The 25,955-nt window shown below is 41.7% G+C and overlaps 1 protein-coding gene across 11 annotated transcripts in view; it reads left to right on the top strand.

Moving 5' to 3' along the window:
* ZHX3 (zinc fingers and homeoboxes 3) overlaps window positions 1–25,955 on the top strand; it is a 133,955-nt gene that overhangs the window by 53,484 nt on the left and 54,516 nt on the right. For 6 of the 11 annotated variants that reach the window (XM_070801677.1, XM_070801673.1, XM_019972423.2 and 3 more), the window contains one exon: window positions 12,415–12,521. The gene's annotated coding sequence lies outside the window, so the exon portion shown is untranslated. Of the gene's footprint in view, window positions 1–6,284; window positions 10,144–12,414; window positions 12,535–25,955 lie in introns of those variants that run through there. The other 5 variants (XM_070801678.1, XM_019972425.2, XM_070801680.1 and 2 more) reach the window with 3 other exon arrangements.

The raw sequence follows: 25,955 nt of genomic DNA, 5'->3' as shown, positions 1-25,955 counted from the left end.
TGTATGTGTGTGTGTTTTAGTTGCTCAGTTGTGTGTGACTCTTTGTGACCCCATGAAAGCCTGCCAGTCTCCTCTGTCCATGGGATTCTCTAGGCAAGAATACTGGAGTAGGTAGCCATTCCCTTCTCCGGGGGACCCTCCCAACTCAGGGATCAAACTTGGGTCTCTCGAATTACAGGCAGATTCTTTACCATCTGAGCCACCAGGGAAGACCCACAGTGACCGTAGGTGAGTCACATTAATGTTCATTTGCTGCCTCCCCAGGAGATGTGCTTGCCTTTGCCTTGGTGGTGGGCGACCTCATTCAACTGCATAGTTAGTAGGTAGCTGGAGCTCCATATTGTAGGCCTTTAGAAGCTCTGCTACAGCTGGACAGATTCAGGTTAGGGAGAAAATCTCATTTCCAAGGTACAGAACATTCTTGGTGTGTGAACACATGCATATATGCACAAGTGCACACACTCATATACATACATGTACGTACCCAGATGGAATACTTGAAGAGCTATGACTTACCTTTGGTAATGGACTGAATCTTAGGTCTTATTACTTGTACCAGTCTCTAGCTGATCAAAATAATTATCTTTTGGGAATGTTAGTGAGAAGCAGTCACGAGACCCTGTACATTTGATTAGGTTCCTTATTTGCCCAGTTTCTCTGCATGTAATGGACCTAGGTTTCTAGAGTTGGTGTTTGACTGTCGTTAGAGGTGACTTTGTTAGAGGCAGTTAAGAGCCTAAGTGTGTCTAATGGACCTGTGCAGCATTATCTCCACAGTGTTACGCATGCATAAAAACAGGTCCTTGAGGAAGACTGTTACTTGGTAGGGAGGATGAGAAGAGAAATTCTGTGATTGCCCTTAGTGTTTGCAGCATTATCACAGGATCTAATATTTAAATGAAAAATTAGTCTAGAGCAAAACCACTGAAAGGGTGCTGAGTAATTTTTTGACAACTCGCCGATCTCTGGTCTTCCTTGTTTTGGTGAAATAGTACCTTCGTGGATGTGGTTGGTAAAGTTAGAAACCTGGGAGAAACCCCCCAAATATCTTCATTGTGCCTTCCTGCTTAAATGATGGTTTTAGGGGGCTATGAAGGCTTCCCTGGTGGCTCAGAGGTTAAAGCGTCTGCCCGCAATGCGGGAGACCTGGGTTTGATCCCTGGGTGGGGAAGATCCCCTGGAGAAGGCATTGGCAACCCACTCCAGTATTCTTGCCTGGAGAATCCCATGGACGGAGGAGCCTGGCGGGCTACAGTCCACGGGGTCGCAAAGAGTTGGACACGACTGAGCGACTTCACTTTCACTTCCACTTTCAGGGGGCTATAGGAGTCTAAGTTTAAAATGTTTTTTTTTTTTTTCCTGCAAAACTTGGTAGAAAATGTTTCATTTGTGTGTTAGCATTTGGTGTTACAGATATGAAGTCGGGTGCAAACCCACTTTTCCTTTTGTTATGGTTACACCCTGCCATCCTCTCCTAACTTAAATTGCCAGGGTCTCTTTCTTGAAATTAAAAAATCTTCACCAAGTTGTATTTCACTGTTTCTTTTTTCAGTGTTGATATCAACCATTGGCAGACCCTTTCAACCTAGCACTCAATTCCCTCTTCAGAACTTCAGAGACATTGGTCGTTTTCTTTGACAATTTTCCCCTCTCCATCCCTTCACCTTAAAAAAAAAATAGATGTATATTAAACATATGTTGGATCATCTAGATTTATCCCCTTACCCCGTGTTTCTTATCGCTTGGTTTGGGAGAATTTATCTGTTCAGTCATCTAGATCACTACTTCTATCTTTGATCATGCTCCTTTTGCTATCCAGGCTTCCCTGATGGTTCAGTGATAATCTACCTGCAGTGCAGGAAATGCAGGAGATGGTTTGATCCCTGGGTAGGGAAGATCTGAGGAAATGGTAACTCACTCCAGTATTCTTTTGTAGAAAATCCCATGGACAGAGGAGCCTGACGGGCTACAGTCCGTGGGGCTGCAAAGAGTCAGACACGACTGAGCATCAGGGGCACAAGCACTTTTGCTATACAGAGATTTGCTGCGGAGGACTTTAAAAAATAATTTTTTTTTAGTTCCATTTCTTTATTCTCCAGTAGTAGCTTTTAGTGTTGCTTTTCTCCACCTTAGTATCCTTACAGATCTTTGAAATGGTATCTTCACAGATCTTTCAGAGAATGCAAAACTGATTTTATTTCCTTTGTTAATAACCTGGTTTCCTCTGGGCTTGGTTCCTCTATTCAATTTGGTGCCTGTTTTCAGGCATCTATTGTTTTTCTTACAGTTTTATTCTTAGTTGGTTTTCTGTTCATATTTCTAAATAAGGATCCAGGTCAGAGGTGCATTAAATTATCTGGAGAGAATTTAAAGCACTTTGGCAGTATGAGTCTTTAAAAAAGTTCATACTCTTTGACCCAGGGATTAAAATACTGACAGTTTATCCCAAGGAAATAATCATAGGTTAAGGCAATAATTTATGAACAGAAATGTTTATCTCTACTTTATAAAGTAAAAAAAGCTCAAATATACATATTCAAGTTTCTGACACTGAACAGTTTTTAAATTTTGTAACATCTCTGCAGCTAACAAAATTCTACAGGCAAGATGAAACTAACAAAATAAAAGTTTGGATAGACTTTAATAAGATAGGGAAAATGCTTATGTAGTTTTTAGTGATGCTGAGTGAAAAAAGACATACTCTGAAATGGACTTATCTAGAATATCAACTCTATAAGAAAAACATACATGCAAAGAAAAGTAAAATTAACAATCGTGATTGTTTTTTTGTTTGAATTATGTGAGTTTTCCCCCTTATAGTCTTATACTTTTCTGTATTTTCCACATTTCAGCAGTAACTATATTATAATCAGGAAAAAGAATCAATATTATTTTTTAAATTGCCAAGCTGTCTCACAGAGAAATAAGAATGGCCAATAATCACACGAAACTATTTAATTTCAGTAGTAACAAAAAATGCAAAGAATGCTCAGTGACATGGAAAATGTTTGTTACATAAATTTAAGTGAAAAAATAGTAACAGTATGCACATTACGATCTCAATTTGGTTAAAATTGTGTGTATGAAAATGTTGACAAGTGCTTAGTTTTGGATAGGGAATATTTTTCAGAAGACTTTTAATTTTCTTCTTTATGCTTATGATCTTGGAGTATGTGAGTTTTCTTCCCCTATAGTCTTCTGTATTTTCCAGTTTTCCTATACCGAATGTGTATTGCTTTTACAATCAGGGGACGTTTTTTCACACATTTCTAATGTGTGTAATACCGAATTAGTCTTTCCATCCTCTACACTAGACTTTGTGCCCTGAAAACATTCTTAAAATATTTAACTTGGATGTTGAGTGAGAGAAATTTGAGGGAATTCTTTATCTAATTCAGTCTTAAGACTTAAATGCTCTGGCATAAATTTCACGCTACTTGGAAGGGGCTTATCTTTGTCTTGTCTTTAGGAGTATATCTGAGTACTTTGAACAAACATCCTGCCTCTTCCTCAGAATGGTAGCCACATAGGTGCAACACAACAGAAAACTCTTTTGCCATTTTTAATAAAGACTGTGGAATTCTGTTTCCTGAAAATTGAGATATAATTTACATACAGCAAAAATGTGCAGATTTTAACTGTATAGTTTAATAAGTTTTGGCAAATGTTTACACCCATATAAATACCTCCTCAACAATCTATAGGACACTTTTGTTGCCGCAGAGAAGTCCGCTCATGCCCCTTCTTGTCAGGCTTCACGTCCGAACATAAACTCCGTTACGATTTTTACCACCGTACGTTAATCATGTTTCTTCTAGGACTCCACATAAATAGAATCGTACAGTATATTTTCTTTTATGTGCAGCTTCTTTTGCTCAATGTGATTCTGAGAGTCTTCTGTATTGGAAACTCTTTTTGGCCACACCATGCAGCATGGAAGATCTTAATTCCCTGACCAGGGATCGAACCTGTGCTCCCTGCAGTGGAGTCACGGAGTCTTAACCACTGGATGGCCAGAGAAGCCCTTTTCAATCACCGAGTAGTATTCCATTGTGTCAATCCCGCCATTTGTCTGTCCATCCTCATGTTGACCGACATGTAGGCTGTGTCCCGCTTTGGGCCATTTTAAACCAGGGATGCTGAGTTTGTAGCTGTGTCCTCACCGCACCCCCTGACCCCTCCCCTGCTTTTCTTTTCCTGACTAGTAGTGCTTGCAAGTCAGGGCTGGTTTCCAGGAGCTTGTAACTAAGACTACCACAAAGAGATCAGAGAACGATCGTGAAGTGGGCCCGCCAAAGCCAAGGCAGATGCCGCTGGGGTTTAGCTCCTGGGCACAGAATGGCAGGCCTGCAATTAACTGAAAGCTCCTTTTATAGAAAGAAAAAAGAGAAAGAGCCAAGCAGTGAAAGAGCCCAGGGCACCCGGTTGGGGACCACGAGAGCCATTACCACATTAGATCCAAATCACAGCCCTTGTTTGAGGCGACATAGGACACTGAGTGTTAACTACACGAGTGTGTGGGGGGGGGCCTCCTCACCCTAGCCGGCCCCACAGCAGGTGTTGCCCAAGTGCCCATCTGGGCTCCCTTCTGCCGGGGTTTCTGGGGTCAGGGGAGCATGGAAGCACTTGGTGTGTGGCCCCTGACTGCTCTGCCAAGAGAGCTACAGAAAAAGAAACCCCACAGCCTCTGGGGCACATGATTTGATAATTGAGAAAAAACTCCCCCCAGGCCCAAGTGGCTGTCACGCATTCAGCTTTATTACCCAAGAGCAGCAATTATGAGTCTAGGCTTGAGAGGCCCAGGATGTCTGTCTCTGGGATGGAAAAGGACCCAGCACCCCCTTCCCCCATTGCATTCCTTGTAGAGTTCATTTCCATCTGCTGTACCTCCCATCAAGGAGAACACGGCCTTTACCCCATTTCATGGGGCCCTGCCACTTTCTCCCGCCTTTCCCCTGCTTCTTGACCCAGAGTCAGATGAACGGCATGCAGACAGAGCTGAGGAAGTGTGGAGAGAGCAGTGCAGTTGCTCACTCAGAGTATGGAACCTGCTCTTAGAGGGTGGGAGATGGTGTGGGCCCTAAAGACGGGACCCCGTGAGGCAGTGGCAGGACCAGAGCAGAGGGTGCCCTCTCCACCGGCCCTGTGATAAGGGCTTTCCAGTTCCTGAAGAATTGGTGGCAAAACTCATGCCTTGAGCGTGAGCCTGCCGTGGATGTTATACTGACCAGCTTTGCTGCAACTGTGCTGAAAGGATCCTTTGATCTCGGCAGTGCGTGCAGCCAGCGAGCTGTCCACTCTGTGTCCCCCCGTGGCCAGCTGTCCCCTCCTTGTCTGTTACCTCACTGCCTCAGGTACTACCTGCTTATCTGGTCTGCATTTCTTGCCCAAGTCTACTTTTTTCCCCCTTGTCTCCTTATTTTTGCCCTTTTCAACTTAAACTTTCTGGTCAAAAACGAAAATAAACCAAACAGACATCAGACCTTCTAACTTTGCCTTAGCTAACATTCCCTGCCAAGGCACTGACCCTGAGCACCTGCCAGAAGATATTTTTATTGCCTTTGCTTTCATTATAGATGACAAAATACGTGGAATTGGATTTCTTTTTCCCAGGATTTGGTTGCTAGTTGTTTATCTCAAGACCAGATGGTATTTTCTGATTGAAGTTATTTATAAGCAGTTTGATTCTTAAAGCCTTTAAAATTTTTTTATTTTATTTTTAGTTGGACGATAATTGCTTTACAGTGTCATGTTGGTTTCCGCCACACATCGGCATGAATCAGCCACGGTATACATATGTCCCCTCCCTCTTGAACCTCCCTCCCACCCCCCTCCCATCGCACCGCTCTGGGTTGTCACAGAGCACCATCTTTGGGTTTCCTGACTCGTACAGCAAATTCTCATTAACTGTTCTACATATGATACTGTGTATGTTTCAATGCTACTCTCTCAGGTCATCTCACCCCCTCCTTTTTCCACTGTATCCAAAAATCTGTCCTATATATATCTGTGTCTCCTGTGCTGCCCTGAAAATAGGATCATCAGTACCATCTTTCTAGATTCCATACATATACATTAGCATACAATATTTGTCTTTCTCTTTCTGACTGACTTTACTCTGTATAATAGACTCTAGGTTGGTCCTCCTCATTAGAACTGATTCAGTTGCATTCCTTTTTATAGCTGAGTAATAGTCCACCTTGTACATGTACCACAACTTCTTTGTCCATTCTTCTTTTTTTAATTACCATTGTATTTTTTAAAATTTATTTTATTTTTTAATTTAAGGATAATTGCTTTACAGAATTTTGTTGTTTTCTGTCAAGCATCAACATGAATCAGCCATAGGTGTAGATATGTCCCCTCCCTCTTGAATCTCCCTCCCATCTCCCTCCCCATCGTACCCCTCTAGGTTGATTCAGAACCCTTGTTTGAGTTCCCTGAGACATACAGCAAATTCCCCTCGGCTATCCATTTTACATATGGTAATGTAAGTCTCTGTGTTACTCTCTCCATACATATCACCCTCTCCTCCCCTCTCCCTGTGTCCATAAGTCTGTTTTCTGTTTCTCCGTTGCTGCCTTGCAAACATCAGTACCATCTTCCTAGGTTCCATGTATATGCATTAGTATATGATATTTATCTTTCTCTTTCTGACTTATTTCATTCTGTATAATAGGCTCTAGGTTCATCCACCTCATTAGAACTGACTCAAATAGATTCCTTTTTATGGCTGAGTAATATTCCATTATGTGTATGTACCACAGCTGCTTTATCCATTCATCTTTTGATGAACAACGAGGTTGCTTCCATGTTCTAGCTATTGTGAATAGTGCGGCAGTGAACATTAGGGTACATGTGTCTTTTTCAATTTTGGTTTCCTCAGGGTGTATGCCCAGTAGTGGGATTGCTAGGTCATATGGTGGTTTTATTCCTAGTTTTTGAAGGAATCTGTAGTGTTCTCCATAGTGGTAAAGCCTTTTTTGATATTCCTGGGCCACCTTGGACCTCGAGTCCCAGGTGACCCATATATTGAGATACACCAAAGCTTTGAAAAGTTGACACTGAACATGGGAACTGAAGCAATCACGGCCCCTCAGACTAATAATCTACTGGTTTTAAGATGACTTTTCTTTTGGGGAATCTATAAATTCCTTGAAATCACTACTCTCAGAAAGCCACAGTTATTTTTTCTGGGTTACTATATTGTCTTCAGTTCTAATTTTGACATGAGTGCAAAGAACAAATTGTGTCCAGCCCAAGTTATGTTTATAACTTGAAACAGTTGTCCCCTCATAGTCTTTACCAAAACGTTTTCAGTGAAAAGACTTTTAAAGGCTTCCTCCTCTCCCTCCTGATTATAGTTGATACTTTAAGCTGTAACTAACCAAGGCTGTTTTTTTTTAAAAATAAGATTTAATTCTTTTTTTTTAAAAGATAATTTTTTTTTATTTTTTGGCTGTGCTGGGTCTTCGTTGCTGTGTGGGCTTTTCTCTAGTTGCAGCAGGTGGTGGGGGCTGCTCTCTAGTTGTGGCGTGCAGGCGTCTCATTGTGCTGGCTTCTCGTTGCAGAGCGTGGGCTGTAGAGTGTCTGGGCTCAGTAGTTGTGGCGCTCAGGCTTAGTGCTCTGCAGCATGTGGGATCTTGCCAGATCAGGGGTTGAACCCGTGTCCCTTGCATTGGCAGGTGGATGCTTTACCACTAAGCCACCAGGGAAGCCCAACCCAGGATGTTTGAGCACACATTTGCACACAATATTTGGCAAAGTAGCTAATTGATGATGATGTTTCATCATCAGTTTTTTAAAGTTTGAACTATATGGAAAGAGAGTTCTTGATTCCGTTCTGTGAAGCCTGTTAAACAACTTATTCTTATCAGGGAACGTATAAGATTCATGCATATCAATTCCTCTACTGGGAGCTGACGATGAAAATTAAAACTAACTAAATCAAGGGAATGAAAATCCTTGAATTCTAACCTTCCCCATAAACAAAAGCAAATAGCCAGACCCTGAATAATATGCCTTCCTTCTCTGGAATATGAATACTGAGCTCCTCATGGTAAATAAACTTCATATTTGTGACTAACTTCAGGACATACTTAGTAGATTACCTAGAGATACAACTAAAGGAATTTACTTCATGACATTACCTTATCAAGGGTATTTTAAGGTAACTTAAAATTAGTAATATGTTACAGAATGGAAAGATATCCCACGTCCATGGGTTGAAGACTCGATATAAAGGTGGCAGTGCTACCCGATGTGCTTTATAGATTCAGTGAAATCTCTACCAAAGTCCAGGCAGCCTTTTTTACAGAAATGGAAACGTTGATGCTAAAATTCATATGAAATTGCCAGAGACTCCAAATAGTCAAAACAATCTTGAAAGAGAAGGATGGACTCATGCTTCCCAATTAAAAAAAAAAAAACAAAAAACTACAATTGGCCTCTTGCTTTCTGAGATGGCCCACACTCTGTCTATGGAGTGTGTTACTCCCAGGGCTATTCTTACCTTTTTAGATGGACTACATTCTGTCTATGGAATGTATCTCTCTCTAAATCCACTTCTTAATTAAAAAAAAAAAAAAAAAAGCTACAGTCATTAAAACAATGGGGTACTGGCATAAGGATGGACAAAATAGATCAATGGAATGGAATTTAAAAGTCCAGAGATAAACCCATGTATCTATAGTCAGTTGTTTTTTGACCAAGGTACCAAGTCCATTCAGTGAGGGGAAGGACCATCTCTTCAACAAATGGTGCTGGGACAACTGGATATCCACGTGCAAAAGAATGCAGTTAGATTCCAACCTCATGCCGTATACTAAAATGTACTCAAAATGAATCAGAGACCTAATTGGAAGAGCCAAAACACTTAGAAAAACCATAAGGGTGAATCTTCATGACCTTGAATTTGGTAATGGATTCTTAGAAATGACTCTTAATGGTGTGAGCAACAAAAGAAGAAAAAATGGATATGTTGGACTTCACCAAAATGTACAGCTTTTGTGCATCAAAGGACATTATTAAGAAAGTGGAAAGACAGTCTACAGAATGGGAGAAAATACACAAATCTGAGAAGGTCCTAGTAGCCATAATATGTTTTTAAATAAAAAACTCGTAACAGCTCAGCAACAAAAAGATAAACAACCTGATTAAAATATGGAAAAAAGACTTGGTTGAACATTTATCCAAAGATGGTATACAAATGGCCTGCAATCGTGTGAAAAGATGTTCAACATCATTGGTCATTAGGGAAATGCAAATTAAAACTGCCATGAGATACTACTTCACATCCGCAAGGTTGGCTATAATTTAAAAACACACTGAACAGAAAACATGAAGTGTTGATGAGGATGTTGGAACCCTCGTGCTTTTCTGGTGAGAATGTGAAATGGTGTAGCCACCATGGAAAACAGTTTGGCAGTTCCTCAAAAAGTTAAATATAGACTTAACATATGACCCAGCAGTTCTAAGTATATGCCCTAAATGATTGAAGACAGGTGTTCAGACAAGTACTTGTACCCAGATGTTCACAGCGGCACCACAGTAGCCAAAAGACGGAAACAACCCAAATGTCCATCAGTGGATGAGTGGATGAGTGAAATGTGATATATGCATACAGTGGGATATTTTTCAGCCGTAAAAAGAAAGTACTGATGCATGCTACAGTGTGGAAGCACCTCAGACAGGATGTCAGGTGAGAGAAGGCAGATGCAAAAGGTCACATACTGTGTGACTGCATTTATATAAAAAATCCATAATAAATTAATCAAAGCAGAAAGGATATTAATGGTTGCCAGGCTGGAACAGGGATAATGGTAGCGACTACTTAATTTCTACAAGATTTCATTTGGGGATACATAACTAAAATCTTTTGGAGCTAGATAAAGGTGATGGATGTACAACATAGTGAATATACTAGATGCCGTTGAACTGTACAGCGGTTAATTTTATGTTACGTGGGTTTTACCTCTAATTTAAAAAATTACATCATCTAGTTTTTGTGATCTCATAAGTAACTGTGGCTTTGCTGTCATAGTTACCTCGTGACTGTTGGAATCCATTTGCTTCGTGGCATTGGGATGTCGGGAAAGTTCTTCCCAGGCGTGGGCAAGAAAACTGGAAGACAGATGATCCCAAGTGGGTGTCCTCCTAGAATACCGATTCAGGAATAGAGTTGTGTTTTTTTTCTCTAACTTGTGGACGCTGGTAAAACTTCTACCTTAGGGGACCCTTGGTTGTTTTAAAGTGTGATCTGGACTGATCAGAACTGGTTTCTTCATCTATTAATTTGAAAAAGCATGTTTAAGGTAACTTCATACTATTTGGAGATGAAGCAGTTTTTGGTTTTATGAAAATTAGGAGTGATTTTTAAAGAAAGTAAGATAAACCTATGGGAGGGCAGTAAAATTTTTCTGATGGTTTGCTGTGTTGCACTGCTAGAGATTTTTGTGGCACTTTCAAAAAGCTTCACAAGTGCTTTTTTGATCATGGAACTGGTGTCAGAATAAGAAATTTCTGTTTTCAGATGGAGCACATGTTGTGAAAAAATTAAAAACCGTAGTTTCTTCTTATTTGATTCTTATACCTGTTTTGTTTTTTGAAGGAGGGACTTTAGGTTAGATTCTGGCAAAAGATCTGAGCTTGAGAAGAGCATCTGACCTAGAAAGGTAGAGGTGCTCTGCCGTGATCACGAGGTTTTTCTCTGTGAGTCGAGTTGATGGTTCTGCCCGAGTCCTCCTGCCGCCCCTGTGTTGGACGTGGGCTTGTTTCTCTAGCACATGCTATTTATGCTGGTGGTCTCGCACGCTCCCACCTGGTTCCTCTTATGACCCAAAATATGCCATCCAGGCTAAGGGTTTGCAGACGTGAGGCAAACAAAGCGAAGTGGTTTGTCGTGAATTGAACCCACAGCTTTTGGTATCATTACCTTCAGGTCCCAATCAATTCAACCCGACAGCAGAAGAATAAATGCCTTGTTTGAGTGAGGGATTTGAAATTTTAAAGTTAGAAGGGATCTGGTAAGCAGGGCAGAATATCTGAAATAAGTGTAACAAGCTGAAGTCATGGCTAAATGTTAAGTATTCGGCTGAAAATCCTGATTGCTTCTGCTTTCCACAAGACTAGGGAGAGTTCCTTTGTGTGATGTTCACTGGATAATTTCTTAAATTAAGAGGTCAGGTTTTTTCATTTGTGGAAACTTTAAAGTTTTTAATAAATTATTTTTTAGGATAGTTTTCCAGCAAGAGCTAGTTTAGCCATTGAGCTACTACGATACCGTAAGAGCAATGAAAGAAAGTGAAATGGGTGGAGGCGGCGACAGCTTCCTGTAGGATCATGTGTGTCCAGGAGCCACTGCCTGTGAAGGGCAGTAAAGAGTGTATTTCCTTGCATAGTTCTGTTAACCTTTCTGTGCCTTACTCTCCTCATCTGGGCAATTAGAATAATAGAATCCACCTCATTGGGTCATTATAAAAGATCGAATGAGTTAATGTAGGTAAAGCTCTTAGAACAGTGCCTGACAGAATAAATGCTTGACAGGAAGGATCACTGGAGCTCCTCTGGCTGGGGGTGCTTTCCTGAGGGGGTAAAATTGTTTCCATTCAGATACCCATGGTCCCAACCCTCTCTTGTGTACCCAGGCACCGTTCAAAGTTCTGAGACCCTCTGGTATACTCACTTTAGAGCCCTTTTACTGGGCGTCTCACCCAAAGAGAACACTTTGGGATGAAAATAAAGAATTCAAAAGTAGTGGTTTTTCAGCTATTTCCCAAATAACCTTAAGATTATGTGAAGCCTCTCTGGTCGTTTGTTGAAAACGTAGTTACTGTCTCATTCATTCGCCAGGAATTACTGTGTGCACATCATTGCCACTGGGTAGAATGGGATGACCTAGGGATAAGGGTCAGAGACAAAGAGGACGGTCACAGAGCTCCTTAGCCTGGAACTCACAATCTAGACCGTTTATGCCTCTAGAATCCATGTTAGAAAAACCCAGGCTTTGACTGAAAGGGCGTCAGAAAATAGCACATCCTTAATGGTATGCATCCTTGAAGCTGTGAGGCCACACCTCAGTGAATTTTATCATTTCTGCTAAGCCATCTCATACTTAGCTAGGAGAGAGAGCTGGAAACTCATTGGTGGAAAGAAATTTTAATGAATCATCTTGTTCTGATCTATTATCAGAGACAAGTTTGCCTTTTTTCCATGAATATTTTTCAGTCACTACTAGCATTTTAAATCATTTTAAATTGCTGGTTTGCACTTTAATGACCGCCTTTTGCTCTCCCCACCGCTTGGTGTTTCTGTTTGTGTACAGTTCTGGAGACTGATGGGATTGGGTCACTCAGTTTCCTAGAATCCACTTTATCTCTTTTCACGTGAAGTGAAGCTTTGCGACTTCTTTTGCAGGACTGGATTGCAGCTGCAGAGGCAACAACAACTGAACCTTTAAAGATGCATACAGGGCTGCACAAAGAGAAGAGAGAAACTGGAGAAACCAATGAAGTGAGGAGAAAGTATGTTTCCTGGGTAAATAGTATAATTCTCTGAATGTTAAGTTTCTTGCCATGTATCAGTTACCATCAATTTGTCACGCATAGCCATATTTATTGCTGCTAAACATTTTTTTCTCCTTCCTTGACTTTTATTGCTGAGCTCTTTGATCAAATGATTCTTTTTTTGATTAATCCAAAAGGTGTATATTGAATATATAGTTGAGGTGACTTCATAGGTCACTTGCCAGGAGCCTGTTCTATCTTGGGTTGACCATTGGGTATTATAAAAGTAGAGTTGTGTGCTGTGTCTCTTGTAACATACAGGTTTAGTTCAAGGTCAGCTTTTTGGTCTGAGTGCAAAACTTATACTTCTGCTTTATTAAATGACTGATTTGAAAAACTCTGGATACCAAGTTATCCAAGCCATGTTCTTGGCACTGCCCTCTACAATAGGAAACTTAATACTAAAGACAAAGCAGACTGGCAAATAATTAATGTAAATAGCCATAGCTTTCTCTTGATGAAATTGATGTGCCCTAGTAAAGTTATATGTGTGTGTGTATGTGTGTGTATGTGTGAGAGAGAGAGTTGGGAACTCATTTTATTGTTACCATGCCTCTCACAAGCTTAGATATTAAGGGTTTTTGTTGTTGAAGTTTTTTTAAGTAAGGGAAATTTATTGCATTATTTATGATTATAAAGAACCTTTCTTCAGTTTGCTGATTAGAATGTTTTGGAAAGAACGCAGAAGAAATGGAGTCAGAGTTATTGCTGGTATGTAGTGGAGGCTCTGTGCGCAGGAGCCAGGCTTGGACAACCCATGAGAGCATCGCTGCGTCTCCACCAGCCTGGGCCGCCCAGCCCATGGGAATTTCCCCACAGTTGTTACTTGTGGAACTTCCTGCTTCATGGTGGATTGTGGCCAGGCTGCTGTTGGCTAGAAGATCCAGTCCTGTTTTCTCTTTCTTTAACTTTGAGTTGCAAGGTGGAGTAAAAACTGTTCAGTGGCCTTTGTGTATCAGTCCTCTAAGCTGAAAGTGGCATGAGGCAGGTTGGTTTGTTTGGCCAGACCACACAGCTGGTGGGAACGTAGTTCCCCAGCCAGGGATCGAACCCATGCCTATAGCAGTGAAAGCACTGTGTCCTAACAACTGGACTGCCAGGCCAGTCCCCAAGCCAAGTTTATCATGAGTGAACTCATGCACACATTTTCTAGTGCTCACCTTCACACCGACTCTGCGTCAGTTACGCTGATCTCCTTATGGTTCTCCAGTTGGTCTGGAATCTTCTCCTTCTGGACAGCCACGTGGCCCCTGCCCGCCTTCTCCTTCAGGTTTCTGCTGGCAGGGGGGATGGGGGGTGGGGGTGGGGGGTAAAGTGAATGCAAAGAGCAGAGCCAGATGGAACGACCAGGGATTTTCTGGGATGCCATTTCCGTACCTGCTCCCTGACCGCCCTGGGCCACCTCACCCAGCTCTAGCTTACCTCTTCTTTCTCTCACTCCACTGTCCTGGGAGTTGTGGTGTCTTGTTCATTCTATACACCATGCTTGTTCAAGTTCATCTTTAAGATCTTTTAAAGCTGATCTTTCACTTCTAAAGGCACATACCATTTGACTCAGCAATTGCATTTCTAGGAATTTATCTCACAGGTAACCTCACACAGATACGCAAGGAATCTTGTACCTCCTCAGTTCAGTTCAGTTCAGTCACTCAGTCGTGTCCGACTCTTTGCAACCCCATGAATTGCAGCATGCCAGGCCTCCCTGTGCATCACCAACTCCTGGAGTTCACCCAAACTCATGTGCATCGAGTCGGTGATGCCATCCAGCCATCTCATCCTCTGTCAGCCTCTGTTAAATCTTCATGCGTGCATCTTGATCTCAGTCGCATCTGGACTGAGACTAATTAGCTGCTGTTGCCACCATTCCGTGGGTCATGTCCCCCTCCACTCACTTGGGCAGCTGCCTGCCTCTTTGCCTGAACTGCAGTGGACTGGAAACACTGGCCCTGCAGCTGACTGTGTCCCCTTTCAGACTTTTTCTTTTGTACTCCTGTTGCATTACAGCAGTCTTTCCCTTCCCATTTGAGAATATCACAGATGGTTTTGCATTGCATTTCTTACATATTTAGGAAATTATATATAATGTAGTGGTATCTTGAGTTAGCTGTACATTAGAATCACCTTAGAAGCATTATAAATTACAAATGTCCAGTCCCACCCCCAGAGATGCTGAGGCAATTTATCTGGGGGGAGTTGTAGGCATTGGCGTTTTTAAAAGCTGCCTGGGGTGATTTTCACTATGGTCAAGTTTGAGGACCATAAATAGTATTGATTTTCTGTATCAATGATGACTTTGGTCACTTTTAAGCTCATTATAACCGTTTAAGTAATTCCTTTGGGTTGGTAAGTTACAGTGATGTTATTTATTTAAAAAATTTTGCCTTGGCCTTTATTGTATTTGTATTTCTTATTTTTTTTTTTCATGTTGCTTTTTACTGGAAAGAACGTCTGAGCCTATATTAATTAGCAGCGATGATAAAATGCTACTTAGTTTGTGCCTGTTTTTACTGACTGCATGTCTCATTTCTTCCTTGAAGTGTACTGTTATAGTGTACTGTTGCATCTTCTAATTTCATTATTGTATTTCAGAGCTTTGTAAGTAGAATATTGTTGGATTTTGTCTTCTGTTCATCCAGTCTTAAAAATTCTATAACTTACGGATGAATTTAGCCTCTTTAATTTGTGGTTGCTTTTGCATTTGTTATGTTTTCTACATATAATGTGTTGTTTAATTTTTATATTGCTTAGTTGTCTCTTTGCTGTTACGCCTTCTGTTTTATGGAGTGTCCTTTTCTTCTTTTCAACTTTAAGACAAAATTTAAAGGTGAATAGTTCTTTTAGTGCTGAAAATAACATTTGTTCCTATATTTATTTACTATCATCAAAGCAAATGCTAGAGCTTTCCTTCCATATAAGGAAACTCAGCTTCTCCCTGTTTTGGCATCCTCTCTTCCTGCTCCTCATCTACTTCCATTATTTTTATCCTTCATATTTAACATTTATTCTATGAAGTGCACCAGTTCTTCTGGGCTTCAGCCTGATACTTATAATATTTTCTTATTCTTGATTAAATGAAGTACCAACCACCAAGGCCTCACTCCGAGCTGGCCAGACACTTAGCTTGGTGCAGGAGATATAAAGGGAAGGGTAGTTCCATCCTTGGCTTTAAGGTCCCTTTCTGGTCGAGGAGGTGGCAGTATACAAACAACCATGGCAAAAGATGTCATGTGTCAGGTGTCCGGGGACACAAGAGGGAGGGAATGGTGTCCTGGTGCGTCAGCGAGGACGTCTTGGGAGCTGGGTGTTACTGTGCCAGTAGGGCTCTTCAAGATAAAGGATAAAGCGAATGGGCAGAAGCCTGAAGGAACCCAGATGGCTGGAGACGAGACTGGACAAAGGGATGTTGGGGCCAGACTGAGAAGCCTAGCCAACAAGTTTTAGTTTGTATCCTGTGGCTGCACCAGAGAGATTTTAAAGCAGAGGTGTACTCTGTTAAAGCTTGTTTTTAGGGAAATAGCTCTGGCTGTTGTATGAAGTATGGACTGCAGGGAGGAAGTTAGTGAAGTGACTGTGGCTGTCATCCAGATAAGAGATGATGAGAAGCTGAACAAGGCAGTGGCAGTGGTGATAGAGAAGATGACGTGTTTTGAGGTAGAATCTAAAAATACCTGTTCCTGACTCAGGTGAGATTGGGATTAGAGGATAATTTAGAGGGTTTTCTTTTTTTATGTATTTTAGGGAAGGTCATAATAGATGGTGGAAATATTGATTACCTTATGTCATGGGGTAAATTGTGGAGGGGGTCGCAGAGACTAATTTGGAAAAAGAGCATTTAAGGACTTTCTGAATTTTAAAAATCGTTGAGAGATCCAAGAAAACATATCTAAGAGCAATTGGAAATATGGGTTATAAACTCAGTTGAGATATAGGGGCCAGAGATAAAGATATATTTGCTTCCAAGGAGGAGGTCCAAGCCATAGAACAGATGTAAAGTTCCCCCAGGCAGAGCCTGTGGATAGAAGAAAGGGCTTAGGTTGGTCTCTTGGCCAAGACCAGTCTTTATGTGCAGGAAATCAAAATGTGCTGAGCACTGTAATACATGTCCTGCATGGGGTGCCGAGAGCTTTTTCAGATGGCTTACTTTATCTTCTTAATAGCCCTGTGTATGGAAATTATTACCACCCTACTTTATGGGCCAGGAAACTAAGGCTCCAAGGCACTGTTACTAAGCTAGTTAGTGAGATTGCAAACCAGGCCTGAATGCCAAGCTGATGCTAGGGGAAGAGATAGAGGAGAAGCAGAAAAGAGTGGTGTGGAGGACATGATTTGCTATGGGAGCCGTGGCCATTCTCCCAGAGGTTCGGTAGGATAAGGAGACGCTTAGCCACTGGTTTTCTCAGTTAGAAAACAGAGAGCGACCCCGCCATGCTCAGTCCACAGAGTACGGAGGTCAGCTCACACTGGAGGAAGTGCAGGTAGCACTGTCGACTGCAGCTCTGAGAGACGGCTCGGTGGTGGAGGAATGACAAGAGCATGTGGCTAGGGGTTGGCATCACTGTGTTTATTTAGAGATGACAGCTCGAAGGATTCTGATTCACTCATCTCTTTTCCTTTGATGTTTTCTATCTTAGATTGCCTTGTCTCCGTGCTTCTGTTACTTTAAAAAAAGTAACTGCTGGATTCTCTTTTCACATAACCTGCTTGTTTAACTTGTCAGCTTGGAGTCCCTTCCTGCACATTGTTTTCGGATGTTTCCAGGCTGTTGTCTTAGTGACCTGCTTTGATTGCTGGTTATGTATGAGATCCCGAGAGCCCCTTCTTGTTTCTTCTCTCAGGTCTTTCCATCCTGGAAGAGATTTTCTTCTGTCATTTGAATGTTTTATTCAGTTCAGCTTCCTCCAGAATTCAAATTCATGGACGGCCTCTGTCTTCCAGATGAGAGTGTGTTCATGCCTTCTATGACAATAGGAGAATGTTGAGCTCAGAGCCTGCATTCAGGAACTAGGCTTGCCTGGGTTCACATTCTGGCTCTGCCAGCTACTAGCTGAGTGATCTTGAGCAAGTTGCTTTTTGTAACTTCTCTGTGCCTCATTTTCTTTATCTGTAAACTGTCATTGTTGTTGTTCAGTCACTAAGTCGTACCTGACTCTTTGTTACCCCATCGACTGTAGCCCACTGGGCTCCTCTGTCCATGGGGTCTCCAGGCAAGAATACTGGAATGGGTTGCCATTTCCTTCCCCAAGGGATCTTCCTAACCCAGGGATTGAACTAGAGTCACCAACATTGGCAGGTGGATTCTTTACCACTGAGCCACCAGGGATGCCCTTCTGTAAACTGTTCAGTCACTCAGTTGTGTCTGACTCTTTGCGACCCTATGGACCGCAGCGTGCCAGGCCTCCCTGTCCATCACCAACTCCCGGAGCTTGCTCAAACTCGTGTTCATTGAGTCGGTGATGGCATCCAACTATCTCATCCTCTGTTGTCCCCTTCTCCTCCTGCCTCCAATCTTTCCCAGCATCAGGGTCTTTTCCAATGAGTCACTTCTTTGCATCAGGTGGCCAAAATATTGGAGTTTCAGCTTCAGCATCAGTCCTTCCAATGAATATTCAGGACTGATTTCCTTTAGGATGGACTGTTTTGATCTCCTTGCAGTCCAGGGGACTCTCAAGAGTCTCCTCCAACACCACAGTTCAAAAGCATCATTTCTTTGGTGCTCAGCTTTCTTTATAGTCCAACTCTCACATCCATACATGAATACTGGAAAAACCATGGCTCTGACTAGATGGACCTTTGTCAGCAAAGTAATGTCTCTGCTTTTTAATATGCTGTCTAGGTTGGTCATAGCTTTTCTTCCAAAGAGTAAGCATCTTTTAATTTCATGGCTGCAGTCACCTCCTGCAGTGATTTTGGAGCCCAAGAAAATAAGGTCTCACTGTTTCCACTGTTTCCCCATCTGTTTGCCATGAAGTGATGGAATCAGATGCCATGATCTTAGTTTTCTGAATATTGAGTTTAAGCCAGCTTTTTCACTCTCCTGTTTCACTTTCGTCAAGAGGCTCTTTAGTTCCTCTTTGCTTTCTGCCATAAGGGTAGTATCATCTGTGTATCTGAGGTTATTGATATTTCTTCCAGCAATTTTGATTCCAGCTTGTGCTTCATTCAGCCCAGCATTTCTCATGATGTACTCTGCATATAAGTTAAATAAGCAGGGTGACAATATACAGCCTTGGTGTACTGCTTTCCCAATTTGTAACTGTAAACTGTAAGCACTAATAATACCTCCTAGCAAGGGCTGTGATGAGAGTTAAGTGAACTAGTGCTTGGAACATACTTAGAAGGCACAGGGTCCAGTGCAAGTGTGTGTTCCACCATTGTTAGCTCTTGTTGTTGTTCTGGGGGAAAATAGTGGGAGAGGTAATAATCTTTTCCCAATTGTCTTTTGGGCCACACATTTATCACTTATTTGATAAATTTACACACTGTTGGAGCCTCACTTGATAAACTGCTGCTGCTGCTAAGTTGCTTCAGTCGTGTCCGACTCGGTGCAACCCCATCCCTGGGATTCTCCAGGCAAGAACACTGGAGTGGGTTGCCATTTCCTTCTCCAATGCAGGAAAGTGAAAAGTGAAAGTGAAGTCGCTCAGTTGTGTCCAACCCTCAGCGACCCCATGGACTGCAGCCTACCAGGCTCCTCCGCCCATGGGATTTTCCAGGCAAGAGTACTGGAGTGCGGTGCCATCACCTTAGTAGACAAATCCTGGAGACCAGATAGCATTCCCTCCAGTTGCTAAGGAGTTCTGCAGTGAGCACTTTGGATGATGGTCCAGATGTGGCATCTGTAGTTGCAGGTGTTCACTGTGTGACCTCTCCTGCCCCACGGCCGTGTTCAGTTGGTTTCCTTTAAATACAGGCCATAAAATGTTTACTTCTACCTTACTGAATAGTTCTTCCAAGAATGTTATTTAATTTTGCTCATCCCATCAACAAATAACAGATGCTGGCCAAATCGGCGTACAGAATTAAGTAACTTTCATAAAGTCCATGGTGGGACTGGGACTTAATAAGCCTATAGTATCTGACTCTAGTGGTGGTAAAAGAGGAAAAAGGGTTCACTGGAATGAACACACACACACACACACACACACACACGTGTTGTGCATATACATATACATGCACAATACAATTAACTAAACCAAAGATCTTATTCAAATAGATATGTGTATATATATGTATATGTGTGTGTAGCTCAAACTCTCTAGAGTGCTGTCTTAGTTAGGCTACTGTAACAAAATAGGGGTGGCTTATAAACAGCAATTTGTTTCTCACTGTCCTGGTGGCTGGGTGCCAGCATGGTTGGGTTCTGGTGAGGGCCCTTTTCCAGGTTGCGGACAACCTTTTTCTTGCTGTATTCTCGATGGTGGAGGGGATGAGAGAGCTCCATAGGGTCCCTTTTATAAGGGCGCTGATGCCATTCATGCATTTCTGCTGTGATGACCTACCTACCTACTGAAAGCCCCATGTCCTAATACCATCACATCAGGGCTTAGAATTTCAACATGAATTTGTGTGTGTGGCAGGAGGGACACAAATGTTTAGTTCACAACAGGTACCAATCTCTAAACGTGTGGTTATAAACACATATTTTTTTGACAATGAAGATGTGCTCTTTTTACAAGTAGAAGAAGTAAATCTCGGGACTTCCCTGGTGGTCCAGTGGCTAAGATTCCACGCTCCCAATGCAAGAGGCCTGGGTTCGATCCCTGGTCAGGGTGCTAGATCCTACATGCCACAAGTAAAGAGCCTGTATGCTGTAAATAAGACCCAGTGCAGCCAAATAAATAAATATATTAAAAAAATAAATACATTGAATAAACAAACAAAAAACCAAAGTGCTTGCAGGGCAGGCATAATAAAGGGAAATACTATCAACTAACCTCTTGGAGCTTTTAAGAAAAGCAAGCGGGTTTGTGAATGAGGGACCCAGTAATCCACTAAGAAACCTTTCCCAGAAGTTGCATAGTCTCATATCAACTCTTTCAACATATTTATTAACTATAAAGGAAAGAAAAGATAGTAACTTTACAGTGGAGAAGACACCTTAGCCAAGAGGTCAAGGTCAGCATCACCAGTAATCAGACAAGCGACATCATGAACCCCATGATAACGATGCAGTACGGACAACACGACATCGTTTCTGTGGCTTTTTGGCCAGAAATCCGTAACTGCAGCACAATCATGAGAAAACCTCAGGCAAATCCAAATCAAGGACGTTCAACAAAATAACTGATTAATACTTTTGAAAAGTGTCAAGGGCATAAATAACAAGACTGAGGAGCTATCACAGACTAGAGGAGCCTAAGGAAATAATGACAAAATGCAGTGGGGATCTTGGATAGATCCTGGGACAGAAAAAGGACATAAATATAAAAAAACTGGTGCAATTTGAACAAGGTCTTTGGTTTAGTTAACAGTATTGAGCCAGTGGTGACGCCCTGGCTCTGGTCAGTCCCTGCGGTTATATAAGACTTGAGGACACTGTTGTTGTTCAGGTGCTAAATCATGTCTGACTCTTTTCAGCCCCATGGACTGCAGCACGCCAGGCTTCCCTGTCCTTCACTGTCTCCTGGAGTTTGCTTAGATTCATGTCCCTTGAGTCGGTGATGCCACCTAACCATCTCATCCTCTCCTGCCCCTTTCTCCTCCTGCCCTCAATCTTTCCCAACATCAGGGTCTTTTCCAGTGTGTCAGGGACACTGGGTCAGGGATATAAGGAAACTCTGTACTATTTTTTGCAACTTTTCTGTAAGTCTAATATTAGCTCAGAATTTAAAACTTTTTTTTTTTTCCTCTCTTATTTTTCTTTTAAGTAAAAAGCCATCATGGGATAAACTGTCTGGTCCTGGGTAGAAACTGGCTTCAGAAGAGAAAAGAAAGCTTAGATTAAAGGCCTCTTCTCCAAGTGGGTGAATGTTAATGATGACCTTTCACTGTGTTGCCTCTAGGCTCATTCCAGATCTGTTGAATCTCCTAGACCTTTCTAAAGGGTATGGTAGTAAAAAGCTATGCTGATGGGAGATTTTCCTGAAAATTTTATGAGGCCAAGTGGATAGAAAATTAGACAATACAAGATACTGCACTTAAGGGGGAAAAAAATCAAAGTAATCTTAAACAGAGCCATGGGTGGGTATCACTGGCTACTCTAGGGTTCTCTGAAGATACTGTCCAGCATTTGCTGCTGAGGCCAAAATGGCCTGAAAAATTGGTGCACATCCGTGCAGAGATGACCAGACCGAGTGATCCTCTGGAGGCATATGGAGATGAAAGTCCCTCTTTGGTCATTAGAGGTCAAATTAAAGCCCCATAAACAGAAAAATCTTAAAAGCAAGGAGTTTATGGCTGTTCAAGTAAAGAATGCTGCAAAAGGACACCAGATTGGGAGTCTGCATGGAGGCTGGGAAGGATCCGGAGGGTTGGATTTCATCAGAATACATTTCCCTTTGTCCACGAGAGTGAGATGCCACAGTGGCCTGGAGCGAGCGTTCTGCTTGCCGCAAAGCTGATCTCGCTACGTATGGAGGTGGAAAACCTTAGAAGGTCTAACTTTGTTCCTCAAGTGGCCACCTGATTGGGACTTCTGTTTCTCAGGTGCTCTCATGTTAGGAACAGACATGCATGCATGCTCAGTCGCTCAGTTGTGTCCGGCTCTTTGTGACCCCGTGGACTGTAGCCCATCAGGCTCCTCTGTCCGTGGGATTTTCCAGCCAAGAATACTGGAGTGGGTTGCCATTTCCTCCTCCAGAGGATCTTCCTGACCCAGGGATCAAACCCACGTCTCTTGTGACTCCTGCTTTGGCAGGTGGATTCTTTACACTGAGCCACCTAGAAACAGACAATTCTGGGTAAATTTCAGAAATAGTGGGGCTCCTGGAAAGCTGTTGTTGTTGTTGTTTAGTTACTAAATTGTGTGTGACTCTTTGTGACCCCAGAGTCTGTAGCCTGTTAGACTCTTCTGTCCATGGGATTTCCCAGGCAAGAATATTGGAACAGGTGCCATTTCCTTCTGCAGGGATTCTTCCCAACCTAGGATCAAACTTGTGTCTCCTGCATTGACAGGTGGGTTCTTTACCACTGAGCCCCCAGGAAGGCCCCCTGGAAAGCTATACCCCCTCTAAAATGGGGGGTGGATCTAATGTATCTCTATTGAGTTAAGTTGGGATTAAACCAGTTGTACCCCACTCAATTAAGAATTTAATAATGCCAGTGAATTTACAAAGCTGGGGACTAGATCATGTACTTACTCAGTTAACAGATATTTTGTGAGCACCCACTATGGGCCAGGCATGGCATTATGCTCAGAGAACACAGCAGTGAGCCAGACAGCGATGCTCCACTCTGAGCCTACAGACCAGGAGTCTGTTCCTCTGAGCCTGAACCAACCAGCCCACCCACACACTCAAAGGTGCCTCCACTAAAACGGCTTGGTTTACACCAAGATAGAAGTTTCCCCAGCAGAAAAAGAAATAAAAGGAATCCAAATTGGAAAAGAAGTAAAACTCTCACTATTTGCAGATGACATGATCCTCTACATAGAAAACCCTAAAGACTCCACCAGAAAATTACTAGAACTAATCAATGATTATAGTAAAGTTGCAGGATATAAAATCAACACACAGAAATCCCTTGCATTCCTATACACTAATAATGAGAAAACAGAAAGAGAAATTAAGGAAACAATTCCATTCACCATTGCAACGGAAAGAATAAAATACTTAGGAATATATCTACCTAAAGAAACTAAAGACCTATATATAGAAAACTATAAAACACTGGTGAAAGAAATCAAAGAGGACACTAATAGATGGAGAAATATACCATGTTCATGGATTGGAAGAATCAATATAGTGAAAATGAGTATACTACCCAAAACAATTTATAGATTCAATGCAATCCCTATCAAGCTACCAACGGTATTCTTCACAGAGTTAGAACAAATAATTTCACAATTTGTATGGAAATACAAAAAACCTCGAATAGCCAAAGCTATCTTGAGAAAGAAGAATGGAACTGGAGGAATCAACCTATCTGACTTCAGGCTCTACTACAAAGCCACAGTCATCAAGACAGTATGGTACTGGCACAAAGACAGAAATATAGATCAGTGGAACAAAATAGAAAGCCCAGAGATAAATCCACACACATATGGACACCTTATCTTTGACAAAGGAGGCAAGAATATACAATAGATTAAAGACAATCTCTTTAACAAGTGGTGCTGGGAAAACTGGTCAACCACTTGTAAAAGAATGAAACTAGAGCACTTTCTAACACCATACACAAAAATAAACTCAAAATGGATTAAAGATCTAAATGTAAGACCAGAAACTATAAAACTCCTAGAGGAGAACATAGGCAAAACACTCTCCGACATACATCACAGCAGGATCCTCTTTGACCCACCTCCCAGAATATTGGAAATAAAAGCAAAAATAAACAAATGGAACCTAATTAAACTTAAAAGCTTCTGCACAACAAAGGAAACTATTAGCAAGGTGAAAAGGCAGCCTTCAGAATGGGAGAAAATAATAGCAAATGAAGCAACTGACAAACAACTAATCTCAAAAATATACAAGCAACTCCTACAGCTCAATTCCAGAAAAATAAATGACCCAATCAAAAAATGGGCCAAAGAACTAAACAGACATTTCTCCAAAGAAGACATACAGATGGCTAACAAACACATGATAAGATGCTCAACATCACTCATTATCAGAGAAATGCAAATCAAAACCACTGTGAGGTACCATTCCACGCCAGTCAGAATGGCTGCGATCCAAAAGTCTGCAAGCAATAAATGCTGGAGAGGGTGTGGAGAAAAGGGAACCCTCTTACACTGTTGGTGGGAATGCAAACTAGTACAGCCTCTATGGAGAACAGTGTGGAGATTCCTTAAAAAACTGGGAATAGAACTGCCTTATGATCCAGCAATCCCACTGCTGGGCATACACACTGAGGAAACCAGAAGGGAAAGAGACACGTGTACCCCAATGTTCATCGCAGCACTGTTTATAATAGCCAGGACATGGAAGCAACCTAGATGTCCATCAGCAGATGAATGGATAAGAAAGCTGTGGTTCATATACACAATGGAGCATTACTCAGCCATTAAAAAGAATACATTTGAACCAGTTCTAATGAGGTGGATGAAACTGGAGGCTATTATACAGAGTGAAGTAAGCCAGAAAGAAAAACACCAATACAGTATACTAACACATATATATGGAATTTAGAAAGATGGTAATAACAATAACCCTGTATACGAGACAGCAAAAGAGACACTGATGTATAGAACAGTCTTATGGACTCTGTGGGAGAGGGAGAGAGTGGGAAGATTTGGGAGAATGACATTGAAACATGTATAATATCATGTATGAAACGAATCGCCAGTCCAGGTTCGATGCACGATACTCTGGATGCTTGGGGCTGGTGCACTGGGACGACCCAGAGGGATGGTATGGGGAGGGAGGAGGGTTCAGGATGGGGAACACATGTATACCTGTGGCGGATTCATTTCAATATTTGGCAAAACCAATACAATATTGTAAAGTTTAAAAATAAAATTAAAAAAATAAAAAATAAAAAAACAAAAACAAACAAAAAAAGAAGTTTCCCTATATACAGTCCCCTAACTTTTAAACTTTTTATGTTAGTTTAATTTCCTTCCAGTAGCGCTTGAAAGGAAAGATGTTTTCATGTGTAGTTCATATATTTAATTTACATAATTTGGAAGCAGCATTTACTGCCTTTATTTGTAAAAGCTTTCCCATCTGTGGGCCGCTCCCCTCAGGGCTCTGATGTTGAAGACGCTTTGAGCTTCATGGGTTTGCTCCGTGCCTACAGCCATCAGAAATGTGTTTACCGAGGCCAAGCGAGCTCTGAGAGGCACAGCACAGCCAGCTGGCAGCATCCAAAGGGAGCCAGCCCTTCTCTTCTGCTGCCTGGAACTTTCTCCCTTCCCGAATTTAATCTCGGCTCAGATTCCAAACTAAACCTGAAAGCAGTGAACCAATGGGTGGTGCTGACTAACTTGATTCCACAGCACTGTTATTAAGATCTTCCCTGCCCCTCCTTCTGGAATCTCTGGGCCTTCTTACTGAGTAGAGATGCCTTGAATTGGTAAAATAGTAATTGTAATGAATTTTTAGTTATTCTATATAAAGAGCGCAGTGGATAAATATTTCTTATTTATCAGAAAAATTAAGGCTTTTTTTTTTCTTAAATTAAGGTTTTATTTTGAAGACCTACGTCTTCTACGTTCCATATATGCAATATATGATGGATGGTCATTTTTTTCAAAACACTTTTGCAGAACAAGTCCACATTCATAAAGAAAGC

Source organism: Bos indicus, chromosome 13 (assembly GCF_029378745.1).
Source record: "Bos indicus isolate NIAB-ARS_2022 breed Sahiwal x Tharparkar chromosome 13, NIAB-ARS_B.indTharparkar_mat_pri_1.0, whole genome shotgun sequence".
NCBI classification, from domain to species: Eukaryota; Metazoa; Chordata; class Mammalia; order Artiodactyla; family Bovidae; genus Bos; species Bos indicus.
This window is presented reverse-complemented; position numbering and strand designations above follow the sequence as displayed.